General features: G+C 50.1%; 1 long non-coding RNA gene across 3 annotated transcripts in view; it reads left to right on the top strand.

Moving 5' to 3' along the window:
- LOC125624580 (uncharacterized) overlaps nucleotides 1-20,689 on the top strand; it is an 88,403-nt gene that overhangs the window by 5,014 nt on the left and 62,700 nt on the right. For 2 of the 3 annotated variants that reach the window (XR_012665507.1, XR_012665505.1), the window contains exon 1: nucleotides 13,686-15,276. The exons of the other annotated variant lie outside the window; for it this stretch is intronic. This is a non-coding gene — a long non-coding RNA (uncharacterized LOC125624580). Of the gene's footprint in view, nucleotides 1-13,685; nucleotides 15,277-20,689 lie in introns of those variants that run through there. 3 annotated transcript variants of the gene reach the window in all.

Raw genomic sequence — 20,689 nt, 5'->3', positions numbered from 1 at the left:
CCTTGAAGTACTCATTGAAGTGCAGGTGAATGTACAGAGAGAAGTCAGGAGAGGTCCCTGGCACCCACTCTGGTGACTAACAGACAGATTAGCTAAATGCAGTGCATGGAACTTGCATCGGTTATGTCTTCTGTGCTCCATCTTTCAATGTAGACATAGGTGCAGACTCCGTGAGGGATCCGGGGGTGCTCAGTACCCAGGGGGCTGGCTGGGGCAGCTGCGGTGGCAGCACTGGGGCTGGCTATCAATCAGCTGTTTAGCAGCTGGCCCTGCGCCAACTGATCAGCTGTTGAGCAGGGCTAGACCCTCCACTCACTCCCCTCTGCCCCTTCCCCTGCTCACTGCCCTTAGGGCAGGAGGGGGAAGAAAGGCGCGAGCAACAGCGGGCGGGAGGTGCTCAGGGAAGGGGGGGTCTCGGGAGAGGGGGCGGATTTGGGTCAGGGAGAGGTGGAGTGGGAGGTGGGGCCTTGGGCAGGGCCTCAGGGGAGGGGGTGGAGCCGCAGTGGGGCACCCACCCTCAAAACCAAAGGTCAGCACCTGTGAACGTAGAGAAGTGCCCCCTCCTTGCTGCACGGACAGGTGCCGTATTGTGGCTGCAGCCTGATGCAAACAAAGACACCCGCCCACCATGTGCGCGCTGTCTTTATTTCGGCTTGCTCTCATTCTCGGACCATCAAATAGATCTCCTGCAGACCTTGATCTCTGCATAAGCATGACGGACACTTGGACAAAGCCAGCGTTGAGCTGAAGGCTGGAAATTCAGATACCGTGTAGTCCTGCGAAGAAACCATAAGCCGTAATTGTGTGTGTGTACAGGGTGTATAGACTCTTTATTGGTGTTTGTGGTGTACTATATCTTGCAATGTCTATGGCTAGGGTGTGTGTGGGGAGCACAAGTTGGGTCTAGACAGGCCTGCATGCACCTGTGTACAGCTAGCCAGGAGCACACACCTGGTTGTCATGCTCATGGTGAATTGAGGCATTCCATCCTGGCTATTTCTGGGTCTCTTTATGATGTAGCTGAAAGAAGCCCAGGTGGCAGGCAGGTGCGGGTGTCTCTTTGGTACTCGGTTCTGCAGATAGGTGTCACCCTAGCACACCGCATCTCTAGCACCGAAGCAGAAGGTTACATTTGAGTTAGTAAGGGGTGGGGGGGTGGAAAGAAGATTGAGCTCTCTGTTCGTTAACTCAATAACTGTGTCTATGAGTCTGCTGGTGCTTCACACTAGCAGGTTTAAGAGGAAATCCTGACCCTATTGAAGCTAATGGGAGTTTTGGCTTCAATGGAGCCAGGCTTTTACACTTAGTTTTTTTTAACTCTGGCAGTAGAGGCCTGGGCTTTTTAGATGTAAGGGTTCTGGGTTCAAATCCTGCTTATGACCTAGCCCCCAGGGGTCTCCACAATAGGCATAAAAGTTACACAAAAGTAGAAGCCAGCAAAAGAATTTCATAAACTCCACTGAACAAACCAGGTTTCAGAGTAGCAACCGTGTTAGTCTGTATCTGCAAAAAGAACAGGAGTACTTGTGGCACCTTAGAGACTAACAAATTTAATTGAGCACAAGCCTTCGTGGGCTACAGCCCACTTCATCGGATGCATAGAATGGAACATATAGTAAGAAGATATATATGCACATACAGAATGTATAAAGAAAAGGAGTACTTGTGGCACCTTAGAGACTAACCAATTTATTTGAGCATGAGCTTTCGTGAGCTACAGCTCACTTCATCAGATGTATATATATCTTCTTACTATATGTTCCATTCTATGCATTCCATTCTATGCATCTGATGAAGTGGGCTGTAGCCCACGAAAGCTTAACAAATTTAATTGAGCATAGTCTCTAAAGTGCCACAAGTACTCCTGTTCTTTCTTGGAACAAACCAGTGTCCTCTCTTCTAAATCTTGGACGTCTCCAAGCCAGTCCCGACTGATCTCCTGAGCCCTGATGTTAGCACATAACAGCCAGTGCTTGTTTCTCCTGCAGTGGGTAGGTGACAGCTCCTCTTGGCAAACAAGAACACGAGGAAGGACGTGGCCAGTCCCCTTAGGATCAACTCCACTGGGAGACGGGCTGGTTTCAATGGAGATCTGCAGGAAGCAGGTGGTGTTTAGACTTCAAGAACCTTACGCTGATGTAAATCCGACCATTTCCCTAGAACCTAAGGAGAGTCATGGAAGTGTAAAGCTGACATGAAAGAGGCATCACCTTTTAGGCTGTCTCCTTCCCCTTTTGCGTCTCCAAAGATTTCACTGACTGATGTTGCAGGGGCCATGCTTAGCTCTAAGAAAATCTAAGGCAAAGTATAGTTCAGGCAAGGTGGCAGTTTCTCAAGAAGACAATATTAAAGGCACAACTGCAGACTCTCCCGGTGCGAAGAAAAGAGAGGCGGATTGGCCTCTTACTATTCTTCCAATCGGGACCTCTTTAATGTCCTGAAAATCAGAAAGGAACCCTACAAAAAGTGAAAACATGGACAAATTGCTTGGGAGAAGTACAAAAGAACAGCACAAGTGTGTAGGGACAAAATCCGAAAGGCTACAACACAAACTGAGTTACACAGAGTAAGGGACATAAGAGGAGGCTCTTTAATTACTTTAGGAACAAGAGAAAGATGAAGGAAAGATGCGTCGTGTTGGGTCTGGAGTTGGGAGGTTTGGGGGGAACCTGGGTCCGCCCTCCAGTCCGGGTTCCGGCCCAGGGCCCTGTGGAATGCAGCTGTCTAGAGTGCCTCCTGGAACAGCTGCACGACAGCTACAATTCCCTGGGCTACTTCCCCATGGCCTCCTCCTAACACCTTCTTTGTCCTCACCACAGGACCTTCCTCCTGGTGTCTGTTAACACTTGTACTCCTCAGTCCTCCAGCAGCAGTCCTCTAACTCCTAGCTCCTTACGTGCACCTCACTAACTGGAGTGACAGCCTTTTTAAACCAGGTGTCCTGATTAGCCTTAATTAATTCTAGCAACTTCCCAATTGGCTACAGGTGTCCTAATTAGCCTACCTGCCTTAATTAGTTCTAGAAAGTTCCTGAGTGTTCTGGAATAGTCCCTGTTATCTTACCCAGGGAAAAGGGACCTGCTTAACCTGGAGCTAATGTATCTACCTTCAACCTGTAGCCATCTGCTGTAGCCATCTGGCCTGACCCTGTCGCTCACTACAAAAGGTTTTTTTTTTTCTCCTGCTGATAATAGCTCACCTTAACTGATCACTCTCATTATAGTGGGTATGGCAACACCCATCTTTTCTATGTGTATATATATATCTTCCTACTGTATTTTCCACTGCATGCATCCGATGAAGTGGGTTTTAGCCCACGAAAGCTTATGCTCAAATAAATTAGTTAGTCTCTAAGGTGCCACAAGGACTCCTCGTTCTCTCTGCAGAGAGTCCATCACATGTCTCTTGTATCCAGCCTAGGTAACCATCTACCTGTTCTGTCAGCAGGGTTAATGCCTGCCAACCAGGTTGTGAGTTTCAGGCAGACACTGCCAGCCTGTTACAATCACAGATTATGTCCCCCCACAATCCAGTTCATGGATAAATGCACACATGATCATCGGCCCAGTGTAATCTGGAGGTGACGAGCTCAGAGTTACGTTCCCTGCCTGCTGAAATGCACCTTCCTTCGTGTACTGATTCCCTGCTCCTTTGGGCCATCCTGCCAGCAAACACCAAGGGATGCACAGTCCAAGTGACCCCAATACGCATTTAGATGTAGGCAGCCATTAGACGGCAATGCAATGCCATGCCCATTGCTCCATCATTCTGCAGCTAGGGGCAGGCCAGGCTCCATTTCAGCAGTAAAGGTGGCTCTGCCAGTCAGTGGGGCTCAAGGGAAGGGGCTGGATGGGGGGCGGAGGGAGAGGAATGATGGGTGACACCTTCTGTGTTGTGCAGAGAGCTGCTCCACAGAGGCATTCCTGCATAACAGCATTTTGGGGGTAAGGGGGGTGTCTTCTTCCCCCTGAGCAACAGAGCCATATCATTGGGGTACATGGTTACAATCCTGGAGTGATTTCCTGTCTTTCAGGGTGAATGCCATTGAATCACATTGAGTCCCTGTAAACAGACTCCTTTCCTGGAAGACTGTCAAGGCTCCAGTTCAGGACTGCTGTTATGGGGCTGGCGCTTCCATGGAGCGGCTCCCCATCTGCTCTGTGGGGTTGGGGCAGGATGCATCCCTGTCCCCAGCCTCTGCCCAGCACCTAAGGAGAACTGAGCACCTGCAGCTCCCATTCATTGCCATGGCAGTGGGAGGTGCTCAGCACCTCTTAGGACCAGTCTCGTAAACATATAACAGGTATAATGTGACACTGCTGTTAACCCTTTGACTGCTGCTGTATCTTCTTGGAGACTCTTCCCCAGAGAGACTCTTGCATTGACTCCCTAATGACAAAGTGGCAGGAAGAGGATGCCAGAGTCACAGGGGAGACCTTACCGCAGGGTATAACACCAACAGCAAGGTCTCGAATGCATGTGTCCCTGTCCCTTTACTTTAAGGCAAAGCAGCTGGGCAGAAACTCCTGCAAAGTAACTTTCATCCAACGCAAATTTGAATTGCCTCAAAAGAGCAATGGTAAGATTGAAGCTGGCAAATTCCCATGCTCTGCAAGCCTGCTGTCTGATCCAGTCACTGGGACTTCCGTTCCAAGTGAAAACCAGATAAGCAGGATCCCCTTTGTGACAGGCAGCTGGGTGTTACTGAGATGTTCCTTACATCTTGCGGATTACTCAGCTTGCACGACACTGAGTCACAGCTTGTGGGGGAGGTGAGAGGCAGCAGCTCCCTTAGCTTGGGCTAAAGCTGCACAGCCTGCTTGGTTAGGTTATTAATCTCGAGGTTGATTTTTTGGGTGCACGCCCCAAATAAGCCCTCTCAGTTGGAATCACGTGCAGACACAGACTCGCTCCCATTGAGCCATCTCTCTTTTATTCTGCGGTGTAATAATAAGTCTGCCGGGCCAGAACTTTCAAAAGAGCCCCGGAGAGCTCAGCTCCCAGTGGGACACCGAAACAAGTGCTCACCTTTAAAGCAGTCGGCATGTTAGGTGCTTACCTCTTGAAAACCTGCGTCAGTTGTGGGTGCTGAGCAGTTGGAAATGTGGCCCTGATCTCTCTCAAATCCAGCCTCGCATCCCATGTGCCACTGATGGGGCTAGCCCAGTGAAACTTGAAGCTAGAGTTTCCTCAAAGTTCATAAATATTTTTTTTTAAGGCCAGAAGAGGCCATTTGATCATCCTAGCACAGGCTAATGAGTATGACCCCGTTTTGTAAGAACGTAACATAAAAGTGGCCATATTGGATCAGACCAAAGGTCCATCTAGCCCGGTATCCTGCCTCCGACAGCGGCCAATGCCAGGTGCTTCAGAGAACAGAACAGGGAATCATCAAGTGATCCATCCCCATTCGCAGCTGCCCTAAGTCAGAAGCTGAACAGATGTATCTGGGTGTTGGCTTCCTCCGGGGTTTATTTTTTTTTACTATGGTAGAAAAGCTTTTTTCTTCAAAAGTTGGGAAACGACCTGCCAAAAAATAATTGACACTGAGTAGGAAGAGGTTTGGGCTTTAGACATTTCGTTAGGAGCCTGTGATATAAGCACAAGCATCGGCATGGGATGCAGAGAGAAAGCCAGAGCCTTTTACGCTTGGCAGCTTGGAGCCTGCCTTTCATCGGGGATTTTGCTCGGGATCTGAGCAGAAGGCACAACTTGTCATGAGGGGGAGCGAGGCACAATGCTTTTGGTTTTCTTCCCGAAAATGCGATGCTTCCCTAAGCAAAGCTGGGGCTCCTTTCAGACCTGGATTTACATGCATTAAAGGTTGTTTGCAGGAGAGGAATGGATCACAATCTAAGCTTAAAAATCCCCACACCACCACCTTTTCCACCTCATTTGGGCCCAGTTCTGGTCTCACTTCCACTGGTGAAAATCAGGAGTAATTCCAGTGAAATCAGTGGAGTCACACGGGTGTAAAAGCAGTGTGAGATCAGAATCGGGCCCTTTTGCCCCTAAATGGATCACTGATTCCCTCCCTCTCCCCCCCACGAACTCTGTGCTGCAGCTTCTATTTTAATTCACTCCTGGGGGCATTCTGCACCAAAAAATAAAAAATTCTGCACACAATGTTTTAAAATTCTGCAGATTTTATTTGTCAATTTATCACTACATAAGCTCGCCAGTTTCAATGATTTCTGTAATTTATTTCAAAATGCCTGTCAGCAAGTATATCTGTAACAATACAGACACACACACAAAAATTTCCCCAGGAGTAGAGAGTTAAAGAAACCCCTATGACAACCCAGCTCCTGTTTCTCTGCCCCCTCCTACTCCTCAAGCCCAGCCAGGGGGCCAGACACTTACAACCCCTCCCCCCAGAGCCCAGCCACGGGGGCCCCCCAGGCACAGATACCCACACCCGCTCCCTGCCCAGAGCCTAGGGATCCAGAGGGAGAAACAGCCTGATGCTTGGTCCCAGCTTGCACGGAGTTTCCTGCGCGCCGCTCTCTCCTTCCCTCAGGGCATGCTGGGACCTGCAGCTGCTGGGAAGCCTCTAGCTTTCCCTTCCCCCTCCCCGCAGCAGTGTTTTCTATGTGCGAGCTGGGCTCTGCCAGGTCCAGTGATCCCTAGTGGCGGCTAGCAGCACTGCAGCCCATTTCTGTGGGGGAAAAGAAATTCTGCGCACACAACGTTCATTTCTGCACAATTCTGCGTTGCGCAGTGGTGCAGAATTCCCCCCGGGAGTATTTAATTGCAAGGGTCCTGTATGACAGGTCTTGGCGGTCTCCGTCCAATCTAGGACATGGCAAAACCCACTGGCATGTCAGCTGGCACTAACTGCTGCTCTCTCAGCAGAGAGCCCAAGGGCTGAATGCTCCCTGGAGACTGAACTTGCCTCTAGAAGTGGTGTCTGGAGGGCGTGTCTGAGGCACACCATTGGTGGGCGTTATAGATGGAACGCTTGCTCTGCTGCTGGTGCTGCTCCACCCCTGTGGCGAGCGAGGCTGTGTTCAGTCGTCTTCAGCCATTCTAAATTCCTTGGGTCGCATCCTCTGTCAGTGTAAGTTGTCATAGCCCCATTGAAGTCATGGAGCTACGCTGATTTACATCAGCTGAGACTCTGGCCTGTAAACTATTGTTGTGTGTGAATTTTCCAGCCAAAAATCAATAGGTAATTGGAAAGGCTGTCAAAAAACTCCCGTGACTCTCAGTCAGACCTTAAATCAATAGCGAACATTGACTTGCCAGACCCGTTCTCCTTCCTGAGCAGCCTTGTCTTTCTGAGGACCGCTGCATTCAGTGGGCCGGACTCTGCTCTCTGGTGCACCTGTGTAACGCCACTGACATTAATGGAGTTACTGTGGATTTGCACTGGTGTACGGTAAGGGAGATCATCCATGCAGCAGTGAATGAAACCTTGGTAGTTGCTAGGTCAGGTAGTGACAGCTGCTCTGATGACCACATGTTTCTCTGGCTGGATATAATGTGACTCGATATCCTGGAGAGGGGTGTGATTGGAGTTCTGGGGGAAAAAGAGTGTGAATTGATCACGCTGCTGAGACAGCATCCCTGCTCATCTAATTGAACGGAGTGTCTTCATAAAGCAGTTGGCCTTTTTCTAATTCACCTCCAGATTAAATTAAAGGCCTGATTCCCTGCACCCCTTTCCCAGAAGGGCTGAATGCCTCCCACTCCACTTGAAGGCAGGGACTCAACACCTCTGAAATTCAGGCCCTAAATCTCATTCCAGACACTACACGCTACCTGCTAGAGGCAGGATGGTCTCGTGGTTATGGCAACACACCACTTTTGCGAGATCTGGATTCAGATCTCAGCTATGCCATAGGCTTCCTCTGTGACTGTGACAAGTCACTGAATCTACCATAGAATCATAGAATATCAGGGTTGGAAGGGTCCCCAGAAGGTCATCTAGTCCAACCCCCTGCTCGAAGCAGGACCAATTCCCAGTTAAATCATCCCAGCCAGGGCTTTGTCAAGCCTGACCTTAAAAACCTCTAAGGAAGGAGATTCTACCACCTCCCTAGGTAACGCATTCCAGTGTTTCACCACCCTCTTAGTGAAAAAGTTTTTCCTAATATCCAATCTAAACCTCCCCCACTGCAACTTGAGACCATTACTCCTCGTTCTGTCATCTGCTACCATTGAGAACAGTCTAGAGCCATCCTCTTTGGAACCCCCTTTCAGGTAGTTGAAAGCAGCTATCAAATCCCCCCTCATTCTTCTCTTCTGCAGGCTAAACAATCCCAGCTCCCTCAGCCTCTCCTCATAAGTCATGTGTTCTAGACCCCTAATCATTTTTGTTGCCCTTCGCTGGACTCTCTCCAATTTATCCACATCCTTCTTGTAGTGTGGGGCCCAAAACTGGACACAGTACTCCAGATGAGGCCTCACCAATGTCGAAAAGAGGGGAACGATCACATCCCTCGATCTGCTCGCTATGCCCCTACTTATACATCCCAAAATGCCATTGGCCTTCTTGGCAACAAGGGCACACTGCTGACTCATATCCAGCTTCTCGTCCACTGTCACCCCTAGGTCCTTTTCCGCAGAACTGCTGCCTAGCCATTCGGTCCCTAGTCTGTAGCGGTGCATTGGATTCTTCCATCCTAAGTGCAGGACCCTGCACTTATCCTTATTGAACCTCATCAGATTTCTTTTGGCCCAATCCTCCAATTTGTCTAGGTCCTTCTGTATCCTATCCCTCCCCTCCAGCGTATCTACCACTCCTCCCAGTGTAGTATCATCTGCAAATTTGCTGAGAGTGCAATCCACACCATCCTCCAGATCATTTATGAAGATATTGAACAAAACCGGCCCCAGGACCGACCCCTGGGGCACTCCACTTGACACCGGCTGCCAACTAGACATGGAGCCATTGATCACTACCCGTTGAGCCCGACAATCTAGCCAACTTTCTACCCACCTTATAGTGCAATCATCCATCTCTCCTTATGGGGAGCATGCTGCTTCCTAATCTGTCTCGTCCATTCAGATTATAAATGCTGTGGAGCAGTCCATATACAGTCACTGCCCTTACCACAATGGGGGCCTCTTAGCACGACTGTGCTATAAAGGGTGATGCACAGTGACGCCATTATCTGTGGCCTGTGAGCCCAGGTTCTGTATCCAGAAGAGTGGATTATTATGATGCCACAAGCAACAGACTCTGGCAGCCTTCAGCTGATGGAGCAGAAGGCTGGTTCCCGGGGAGCGGGGCTAATTTTGCACTCGTTCCTTCGCAGGCAGCAGTGACAGGGAAGAAAATGCAGAAAAACGTTCCTGACAGGTTTGAATTTCAAATGTATATTTTTCAAGAAATGACTAATGCTCGTGAAAGACACCTGCCTGACAGCTCTGGAGACTGGAGACCTCTATCTAGCCACAGAACAAGCACAAACAACACCCATTGAAGCTTCCCCTTGCTTTGCCCTGCTCATATGCCTCAAGCCTGACACCAAGGAGCTGCCTCTGGGACAAAGTTCCATTTTCATGCTGACCGAGCCCTGGCATCTCTGTAGAGGCTTCCAGTCATATGAAGGTTACAAGACGGGAACGGTGTAGTGTGGTCTACAGTCCTTTCCCCAAGGACAGGACAGGACTTAAGGAGACCCTTTGTGGTGACACCAGGCTGGGACAGTATGGGAGATAGAAAGAACCATAAGATCTCTCTGTGACCATCAGTCTCGATACAGAACCCCCTGTATATTCATTACAGCTCAGCCCTGTCTCTTCTCTTTTTCAAGGAACACAACAGACACCTTTTAGGTCTTTTTCCATCTATGACTTCTGATCCTATAAGGTCACCCAGTCCATCTCCTGATCAAAGCAAGGTTGTTCCTTATGGTGTTTGAGTCCCGAACAATGGGGCTTCCACCATTTGCCTTGGAACTGAACTTTGATCTCATTACTTGTGTTACAGGAATATCAAGAGGCCTTCAAACGTGATGCAGGGTTGTGCTAGATGCTGTCCAGGCACAGACTAAGCTCCAAAGAATGACAGTCTCATTGGACAATAGTTGGAGGAATGGTAGTGGTGTTATCACCATTTTGCAGACTGGGAACTATGGCGCAGAGTAAAGATAAAATGTCCAAAAGCACCTAAGTCCCATTTTCAGAAGCGGCCCAGGTACTTAGGCACCTAAATCACTTAGGGGAAAAATTTTCAAAAGTGACTTAACTCTCAGTGAAAGTTGACAGGACTTAAGTCACTTTTGAACATGGGACTCAAGCTGCTAAATCACTTAAGTAACATGTTCAAGGTGGGAATTGAAGCCAGCTCTCCTGTGTCGGAGGCATGTGCCTTAACCACGTGCCCGTCCTCTTTAAATAGCAGCTGCCTGATCCACTCTTTGACTGCAAGAAGACAACAGCATCCAAAGTCAAATCTTTCTCCACAGTGGAGGCTTATGGCAGAAATACCTGAACATTGTAGTAGCAAAATCAAAAAGCGATCTCCCCGTTTCCAAAGTATGGGGAGGGAAAAATGCTGATTTATGCAGAGGTCAGAGAACGTAAAGGGTGGATGACAAAATCTGAATGGGACTGATTAGTATCTCCGAAACAGCAAGCAGATCTGGCTCCAATCTAGAATGTTTTTTGAATACTTTAAAGGAAAATGTAATGCATTTGGTGGGGGAGGGAGGGAAGAAATTGCATGCAAGGTTCTGAAAACTTGAGATTGTGGCTGATAATGCTCGCCAAAATTGCACTTGAGAAAGAGGGACGGATAAAACTGTTTATATAAACATATTCGTGAAGGCAGGAAATGATTTCAGTGTCATCGCTTCTGGTAAATCTCTCCGTTTGAATGAGTTACCATCTGATCGTTCCAGACGAGAGAGGGAGAAAACTGCTTCTCTCCTTTTAAATAACAATGTGTCCTAAGGCAGAGAGAAATTTGATAAAACATGAAAGCATCTAATAGCGATGGATCTGGCTGGAAGTTTTAATCAGGTCTCGGAGGAAAATGATTGTGTCACACTTCACAGGATGAATTGGGTCTGATTTCCCTCTTCAAGATGAGTGATAAGTTTGATGTTACACTTCACGTCAGTTCCTTGCTAAACAATTTCCCTGCTAAATAGGGTCCCTAATTGCAAAAATAAATACCCCCCCATCCCTTAATTGGGTGCAAGCTGCAGAAAACAACCCTATCTCTTGGCTTTTTATGACCAATTCTGTGCTGTCCAGCACAACAAATGGCTTGGTTAGGCATTCTGGTTGTTCGTGAGCTCTCTGCTTTGAGCTTCAGATCCAAAAAAGCATTTCAATCCAATCAATTGCTACCTTATTCTTTAATTAAAAACAAAAGCTTCCTTATCCTAGAGTAATGGTCATTGCACTGTGTGAGGCTGTAGTTCGAATGGCACTGTCACTTAAATCAGGGATGCTGAATGTGTCCAAACTGTGGAGTTCCTCATGTAGACAAAAAGGATGGTCTAAGGGTTATGGCACTAGCTTTGGATCTGGGTGACATGGCTTCACTTCCTTGCTCTGCCTCAGACTCCTTGTGTGGCCTTGGTCAAGTCACTTAGTCTTTCTTCTGTGCCTCTGTTCTCCATCTGTACAATGGGGATAACAGCAGTCCCCTGCCTCGCAGGGGCTTGTGGGAGTGATCTATAAGGAAGAGGTGGTTGTGAATGTGGTTAACCCCCATCCTATGGAGGGAGGATGGTTCTTGTACCAGTGTAAGACCCGGGGGAGGCCAGTTCGCTTCCCTGCTATGCTGCAAATTGCTAGTCTGGCAATGGGGGCGGGGGAATCTCAGTACCTTCATAGGTTGTAAGCTTGGTGAGCCGGTCTTTTCACTCACTAACAGCAATTTAACTCCATTGACTTCCAGGGATTTACTCTCTCTCTATGGCGTGAGCAAGCTCAGCATGAGGCCCCAGCCCCCAGGCCTCCAGTCTCTCTATAAAGCACCACATATCCCCACTGGGCTGTATACAAATAGCGACTAACGATCAGCCGGAGACATAGGCACCGATGGGGGGAAAATGGTGGGTGCTGAGCATTCACTGGTGGCCCCCCTGTCAGCTCCCCCCCACCTCCCCAGTGTTTCCCACCTGCCAGCAGGCCCCACAAATCAGCACCTCCCCACGCCTCCCACCCGCCACAATCCGCTGTTTTGCGGTGTGCAGGAGGCTGGGAGGGAGGGGGAGGAGCGAGGACGCGGCGCACTCGGGGGAGGGGGCAGAACTGGGCGGGAAGAGGCGGGGCGGGGGTGGAGCCTTGGGGGAAGGGGTGGATTAGGGGCGGGGCCTGGGCTAGAGCCAGGGGACGAGCATTGCCCCCGGCACTTTGGAAAGGCGGCATCTGTGGTCAGAAAGGAAGGTTGGTCCTGTGGTTAAGGCACTGGCCAGGGCTAGGGTCTGATGCTCCATTCCCCTGTAGCCTGTGCAGTAATTGACACCAGTGTAACCTGTTACCGCTCTGATTTGAAGGAAACGGCTGCATCAGGTGCAGGGCAATGGCCCTAGGACTCTGAGCCGCTTCCTAGTCTCTCGGCCTGACCTTGGTCACTGCAGTGTTGTTGGTGCCAGGATATCGAACTTCAGTGGTAATTCTGTGCATGGAGGCTCTGCCCTTGGCCCCGGGGGTGTGTGCACAAGCTACGCAAGCAAAACCGGTTTTAAAACAGCATTGGTGAAATCTTGGTCCATTGTAGGAGCTCCTGGGCAATGGGGTGGGGCTGCTACCTCCTTCCCGGAAGGGTACAAAACGATCAGGTTGTGGAAGAGCCCGTCCTATGAGGCACGGGCCTTTAAAGTCAGATGAGCGACAGGCGCATGTGGAGAGAAGCGTCTTAGACCACAGCACGCCCCGGGGAAGGGTCTGAAGCAACGGCTGGTGGTTTGCGAGTTAGCCCCGCGCACGCTGCTGTCGCTTGGCATCAACCTAACCAGGTCTGCTCCAAACGAACAGGTGGATTCTGGTCCTGCAAATGGAGCCCAGAGCAGAGCGGCAGCTTCCTTCGGCTTTGGGATCATTGCAGGGAGAGAGCCGACAATCCTCATCAGACCTCCAATCGAGCTCTCGCTGAAGTCGATGGCCAGACTCCCAGTGGGGTGGGACAAGGCCCTGGCAAGCTGTCTGCCCATATCGGTGCTTATATGGCCCAAGGCTCCTTAGCTGGGGCTGTAACAGATTCTCACCCTCTGCAGGTTGCTACAGGTCCCTCTCTTTGCCCGCACACTCACCAGTGGGATGCATGAGCACCTCGCAGTCGTTCACGGACTGGAGTCTCACAACCCCGCTGGGGGGCAGGGAACGGCCATTCCCCATTTTACAGACGGGGAAACTGAGGCACAGCATAGAGTGTGACTTGCCCAGGGTGATAGCTGATCTGCAAATTGAACCTGTATCTCCTGAGATCTAGTCCAATACCCCACCCGTCAGATGCACTCTTTCCCTTTCTGGTAGCTGGAAATGTAATGAGCAACTGGATTGATGCTGGCCACTCGCTATACAGCTTTTGAGTCGGTCTTTGGCCAAACCTCTCTCCTTTCAGTGGAGTGATCCCCACACTCCCTTGTCTGCTGTTCCTTGCCTGTCTTCTGTTATACTGACTCGGTCCTTCTCAGACCACACATTTGCCCTCCTGACGATGTGGTATTGATTTATGCACACTGATGGTAACTGTTTTTCCTTTAGCATTGCTCTAGAACTGGATGTGATGCCTCTTCTGGTGTGGCCGGCTGGCTGCTCTCCCAGGTGCACAGAGCCAGCCTTGGAGTTGCAGCTCCCCAAGGAAAATGATGGGATATTTGTCAACCGTCTCCTTTGGGTTTTTTCCAATCAACTACAGAGAAGGCTCTGTCCAGCAGTGCAGAGGGGAGGCGCTGGTGTCTGATGGATCGCTCACTAGCCTGGGATTCAGGAGGCCTGGGTTTTCTTCCCAGCACTGGCTGGCTGGGTGACTTGAGTAAATCTCAGCATCTCTTTGCGTGTCAGTTTCCCCCACATACAATGGACATGATGGCTCGAGCTTTGAGATCAACCAAACGAGGTATAGCTAGGGAGCGTGGTGCTACACCTCAAAAAGTGTGACACCTGGTGTCATGTCTGCCCTTCTTGGCACAACACAAATAATAGGAAGAAACTACAGGGGCACAGTTGGGTCCAAATAGCTCTGGGTCCTAACTCAATGCAAACGAGCTCGGGCTAGCTGCTTGCATGCTGCTGCTCAGGCTGGTTTCTGGTTTTGACGCTTTTTTCAAAAGCAATGTTACAACTTCTCGGTTCGAAACGACGCTTCGCTTAGAAATGCAGCAAGATTTATTCAGAAAAAAACAAAGGGAAACGCCGAACCCCAAACCACGTGTTTCTGGTTGGATGTCACATTTCGGTCACTGAATGGACAAGTCAGCCACTTGCTCAGGTCTACTCCCCCCCCCATCCCCCCCAAGTCTGAACGTTTTTGACCTGCGCTTTTGGAAAACACTTGATTTTCTGCCTTGGTCTTTTGGGATTGTAGTGGGGTGGCTGCCCCACTCCATGAGAAAAAGGGCTGGAACGGGCCAGAGAGGCTGTACAGACTGGCAGCCAATCAGCAAGGGCCTGTGGGGAGCCAATTGGGGCCAAGAAAGAGGCAGCCAATCAGGGCCAGGCTAAGCCCTATATAAAGGCTGCAGCAGAGCAGAGAGAGCAGTCTCCTCCTGGCCAGCAAGGGAGGAGGATTGGCTCCTGGTAGAAGGAGCGGCACCCTGGACAGAGCAATGCTGGGCAGGGCAGAGGGAGCTCTGGCTGACCTGGCCATACTGCAGGCCTTGAAACAAGGCCTGAGTGGGTGCTAGGGCTACAGGGAAGTGGCCCAGGGAAGGCAGGCAGTGACGGGGAGTGTAGGAAGGCAGCAAGCAGGAGCTGCTGCTCAAGGGTCCCTGGGCTGGGGTCCAGAGTAGTGGGCGGGCCTGGGTCTCCCTCTCCCCCCTTGCACCGCACCTTGCCATGAGGGAGCATGGCCCATGGACTGCACCTTGTCCCTGAGATAAGGGACTAGACTTTGGGGTGGCAGGTGGCCACGAAGACAGGTGTGGACTAGAATTGCTGATGTACCCCTGGAAGAAGGAAGAATGGAGTAGTGGGCACTGCCGGAGGGCAGTGTCCTGAAGAGAACACTGTGGTCCAGAGAGCGATGTGTGTCCCAGTGGTGGAAACAACACAGCAGAGCAGACAATGGGCGAGACACCAGCAGGAGGAGCTCCATGCCTGGACTGAGCTCATTCTCGGAGCAACCAGCAGGAGGCACCAGCGGTGGTGAGTCTGAGCCCCATTACAGGGATTTTCTTTCACTTTTTCATCGGGGTGGTGATTTATAGACAGGCAACTAGATGTTTAGATCCCACAGGATGCTCCCCTCCGGCTCATAGGCCAGATCCTCCGCTGGAGTCAATCGCTGTAGCTCCATTGATGTCAATCGGCATAAGTTCCATCCAGCCCAGCTGAGGATCTGCCCTAAGGACTTTAAAGCAGGATTAATTTAAGGCTTGCAAGATCCCTTTAATAAGTGAGGGGGAGATCAATGGGACAGAGGGTGAAACCTACCTGCAATCAAGGATTGAGGCTGTTTTTTTAAATTTTTAAAATAGTGAAGCGAGTGCTGGTGCAAGGAGACAGTGGCAGATATGGAGTATGAAGCCCTCTCGCCATAGGGCAGGTCCTGCAGGATAGCAGTAGGGCAGACACCCCGTCCCCCACTGCTCTGCCATTGTCCTCAGCTCTGCCTCCATGCCTGCACGGGCAGGAGAGTCCTTCAGGCTTGTGCTCTGGGTTGCTGCATGGCCTAGTGGCTAGGCTGCTAGATGAGGACTCAGGAGAGCTGGCTTTTAACTGGGGCTTTTCCCCAGTGCACGGAGACCTACCAACGCTTTTCACGGGGGTCGTCCCATAGCGCCCGCTTCTAGTGCCTAACATCCTGCGCTGGATTCAAAGCAGCGACCGACAGATGACAGGCACCCCAAGACTGCACAGTGGATTACAAGAGAGGGACCCTTGCCTCAGGTTATTGGACTAACACAAGTGAAATGCTGGTTTTACGAGGCAGCGCCTGAATTTGCTGATGTGACCCAAAGAATGAGGAGGGCTCAGAGACGAGGGGGAAGCACAGCGCTCAGCTAGCGGGGTGACTGATGGGCTCAGCAGCGAGGTTATGCCTGTGGAGTGGGGGATTAGACTCCTAACAGCAGCTGAATTAGCAGCCATGAGCCTTTGGGAATGAATTCTTCTCCACGACTGACCCGCTAATGTGCAGAAGGGCAGAAAGAAATGGCAAGGTCGCACGGTCCCGATGAAACGATCCTTCTTCCTAGGGTGGGGCTCACTTTGCTTTAATGGGATAAAATTGTTGTTCCTCCACTCATGCACAGTGCCAGCAGATCTGCTTGAAACACGGACTTTCCATCCGCTGGGAAATCCAGACATTCTCAACTGCGGTTTTGTTCCGCATCGGAATGGAAGGGAAAAATGTCAGTCCCGTGAAACAACATTGTCAAAAAAAACCCCCACCCATTTTGCATTTTTTTTTATAACAGCCGCACGAGCTCTTTCACCCCTCTAGGTGATCTGTGGCCTCATTCCAAACTGACTGTACCATGTAGGGTGAAGCTGCTGGCCGTGTCCCAGTTACACTAAGCAATAATTAACTTATGTGTGAGCAGGGTCCACAAATCCTACATCTGCGATCGGACTCTCCGCCTCGGGGGACCAGGTTCTGCTGAGCACTTCATCAACGCAAATGCAGCGTGGTCTACTGGTTCAACATGCCCTGGGACTCGGGAGATGGGGCTTGATAGCCTTGCCCTGTTGAATTCAGTGGCGGGGTTTTCAATGGGGCCTGGATTTCATTTCCGGGTTCTAGCCTTGTCTCTGCCATTGACCTGCAATATGAGCTAGGACAGACCCCTTCCCTCCCACCTTTTCTCTCTCTCTCTCTCATCTGTTTAATTGGTAAACTCTTTGGTGGCAAGGACTCTCTTGCTAGATGTCTGTAAAAGTGAAGACATGCTGGTGTGTATTATGGGTCCCACTCTGGACAGGATACAAGCTATAGTGTCCTGACTCTGTAGCTCGGGCTACGGCAGATTTGGCTTTTAGCTCTGGAGATGCCTGGTTCAACCTCCCTAATGCTAGGCCAATGAGACCTCAATTTTGAGGGAAGTCTCTGGGTGCTAAAGTGATGCAAATAAATAATAATAATAATCGCAAAGTTTGGTCTTGTAGCAGAGCCAGGCCCAGAGGCCCAGTTGGCATCCATGGGTTGATGTGAACTCTGTGAAAGTCAGTAAAGCTGATTGTGCCAGCTGGCGATCTGTCCTAGTGTTGGATGGGATCCTGGACCATGCTGCAGCTTTGGGTTTATGCAAGATTCGGTTCCATCTACACCTCAAGAACAAAACGTGTGTTAACCACATTGCCGGTCCATCTTCGCTGTGGAGCTAACCTAGGCTCTTACGAAGGTGTTGCCTCTAACCTCTCTCCCGTCCGCACCCATAATTCTCTTACCCAAGTTTGGCAGCGCTTACAACCCAGGCTAGCTGGCCCAGCTGCAGGTGGGTTAGAGCCTGGGGGCTGCTTTCACTTTGCAGTGCGGACACAGGCTAAATCACTTGAGAGCTGATAGTCCTCCAATGCCTTCCCACAATATCCCCCCATGTGTTAGAAGAACAGACAAGGTCTCCCACATGTCAATAGAACTGACACAAAGAGCATCTTAGCATTCTGCAGCACAATGTACCATGGGCTACTCAGCCGCTGGCTTCTTCCTTTCCCCGAGGATGCTCAACCCCCACTCCACCCATTTCTGCCTCCTCCCCATGAGCATGCCCTGTCCCCTCTCCTCCCCCTCCCCCCAGTGCCTCCTGCACGCCGCAGAACAGTTGATGCATGGTGGGCGGGAGGGGGAGGAGTTGATCGGTGGGGCCGCCAGCGGGCAGGAGGAGCTGGGAGAGAGGGGGCAGTGGCTGGGTGCCCAAGTACCCACTAACTTTTTTTCCATGGGTGTGCCCCTCTCTGTGCCTCAGTTTCCCCATTTGTCAAATGAGGATAATGATCCTGACCTCCATTGTAAAGCACTTCGAGATCTACTGATGAAAAGTACTACAGATGAGCCAGGCACTATTGTATTGCCTGGAGTCCAATCCACTTCTGTGCTGACTCCGATCCATCCAATGCACTTCTCCCAAGAAACGACCAGATTGAGCAGACCAAGGGACGTGATCGTCCCCCTCTATTCGACATTGGTGAGGCCTCATCTGGAGTACTGTGTCCAGTTTTGAGCCCCACACTACAAGAAGGATGTGGAAAAATAGGAAAGAGTCCAGCAGAGGGCAACAAAAATGATTAGGGGTCTGGAACACATGACTTATGAGGAGAGGCTGAGGGAGCTGGGATTGTTTAGCCTGCAGAAGAGAAGAATGAGGGGGGATTTGATAGCTGCTTTCAACTACCTGAGAGGTGGTTCCAGAGAGGATGGTTCTAGACTATTCTCAGTGGTAGAAGAGGACAGGACAAGGAGTAATGGTCTCACGTTGCAGTGGGGGAGGTTTAGGTTGGATATTAGGAAAAACTTTTTCACTAGGAGGGTGGTGAAACACTGGAATGCGTTACCTAGGGAGGTGGTAGAATCTCCTTCCTTAGAAGTTTCTAAGGTCAGGCTTGACAAAGCCCTGGCTGGGATGATTTAATTGGGGATTGGTCCTGCTTTGAGCAGGGGGTTGGACTAGATGACCTCCTGAGGTCCCTTCCAACCCTGATATTCTATGATTCTAACCCCGCCTCACTCTCAGGAACACAACTCATGTCAATGGGTTCAGGATCACCCTCTGCTTGGGGGCAGGCGGTCTAGTGGGTAGAACATGACATAGGAGCTCAAGACCCCTGTATTTTATTCCTGGCTCTGCTGAGAGACTGTAGCCAGGCGTTCCCTCTCCCCATTGTCCGCTCTGAATGCGAACCCTTTAAGGCAGGGGCATTCTCACTAGATTTGTACAGCGCCTTGTACAATGGGGCTCCAGTCTTAGCTGGGAGCTCTAGGCACTCCTATGGTAATGATCTTCAAGTCAGTGTTTGCCTAGTCTAGCAGAGAACACTGAATTGTTATTATGACAATAGCCCAAACGAAGATCAAGGCCCCACAGTTGGGCACTGTACGGAAACATATTGAGAAGGGCTTAGATCCTCAGGGTATCGAGGTGCTTAACTCCCATTGATGTTGACAATCTGGGCTAGAGTCCCTGTCCTGAAGAGTTCACAATCACTACATTGTGTAAAATGCTCCCCAATGTTACAGCGGCCTGCACGAAAGGCTAGAGTGTTAAGATGTAGCCCACAGACCCGTTAAGCCATTTTAAACTGAAGGCCCAATTACTTAGATTGTAAGCTCTTTGAGGTAGGGGCCATCTCTTGTTCTTTGTTGGTACAGCGCCCAGCACAACCTGTGACTGAGACTCTGAGATGTTACCCCAATGCACATAATCACTTGTAATATTAAAACTCTGCAAATGGCACAGGGCTGCCTCTGGTCCCAGCTTCGTTACAGATACGACATGTTCACCAGATGTTCCTTTGTTCCATCATCCTGGCTGTCCCCCTCTCTTGCTTTTCCTTTGTCTCCCGTACAGCTGGGAACTAAAACAAAAAGAGACAACAATCTAAAAGACAGAAACAGACAGGGTAAACGGTGAGGAGCAGGGGAGAGAAACAGCCACGGAAGAAGCATGAATTAGGGAGCAAGGGCTGTGCAGCTGGATTTCTGGATGCGGGGGGGATTCATTGCTGACTCTGCGAGGGCAATTTCACTGCAGCGCCCCTGGGCCTGTTTCAGAGTGCGAGATAAATTAAATGAAGGTGAATTCATTAAGGATAAAATAAATAGAGTCCAGGAGTTGAGCTCAGCTTGCAAAAAACACACAGCCTCCTAGGGGAGCCAGACTGGGCATTGTTCAGTATCTTATAGTTGAGCCTACAGGTCCAAACCAAGATCAGGGCATACGTCTTGTAACAGAGAGTCCCTGCTTCAACGAGCTTACAGTCTAATTAGACCAGATGTAAGAACGGCCATACTGGGTCAGAGCAAAGGTCCATCTAGCCCAGTATCCTGTCTTCTGACAGTGGCCAATGCCAGGTGCCCCAGAGGGAATGAACAGAACAGGGAATCATCAAGTGATCCAACCCCTGTCACCCATTCCCAGCTTCTGGCAAACAGAGGCTCGGGACACCATCCTTGGCTAACAGCCATTGATGGATCTATCCTCCATGAATTTATCTAGTTCTTTGTTGAAACCTGTGAAGGCCAAGACTATAACAACATCCTCTGGCAAAGAGTTCCACAGGTTGACTGTGCGTTGTGGGAAGAAAAACTTCCTTTTGTTTGTTTTAAACCTGCTGCCTATTAATTTCATTTGGTGACCCCTAGTTCTTGTGTTATGAGAAGGAGTAAATAACACTTCATTATTTACTTTCTCCACCCCAGTCATGATTTTATAGACCTCAATCATATTCCCCCTTGGTCGTCTCTTTTCCAAGCCGAAAAGTCTCAGTCTTATTAATCTCTCCTCTTACGGAAGCTGTTCCATACCCCAAATCATTTTTGTTGCCCTTTTCTGTACCTTTTCCAATTCCAATATATCTTTTTTGAGATGGGGCAACCAGATGGGTACGCAGTATTCCAGAT

The sequence above is a fragment of the Caretta caretta genome, chromosome 19, assembly GCF_965140235.1.
Source record: "Caretta caretta isolate rCarCar2 chromosome 19, rCarCar1.hap1, whole genome shotgun sequence".
NCBI lineage: Eukaryota > Metazoa > Chordata > Testudines > Cheloniidae > Caretta > Caretta caretta.
Note: the sequence above shows the minus strand (reverse complement) of the source record. Positions and strands in the feature narration are given on the sequence as shown.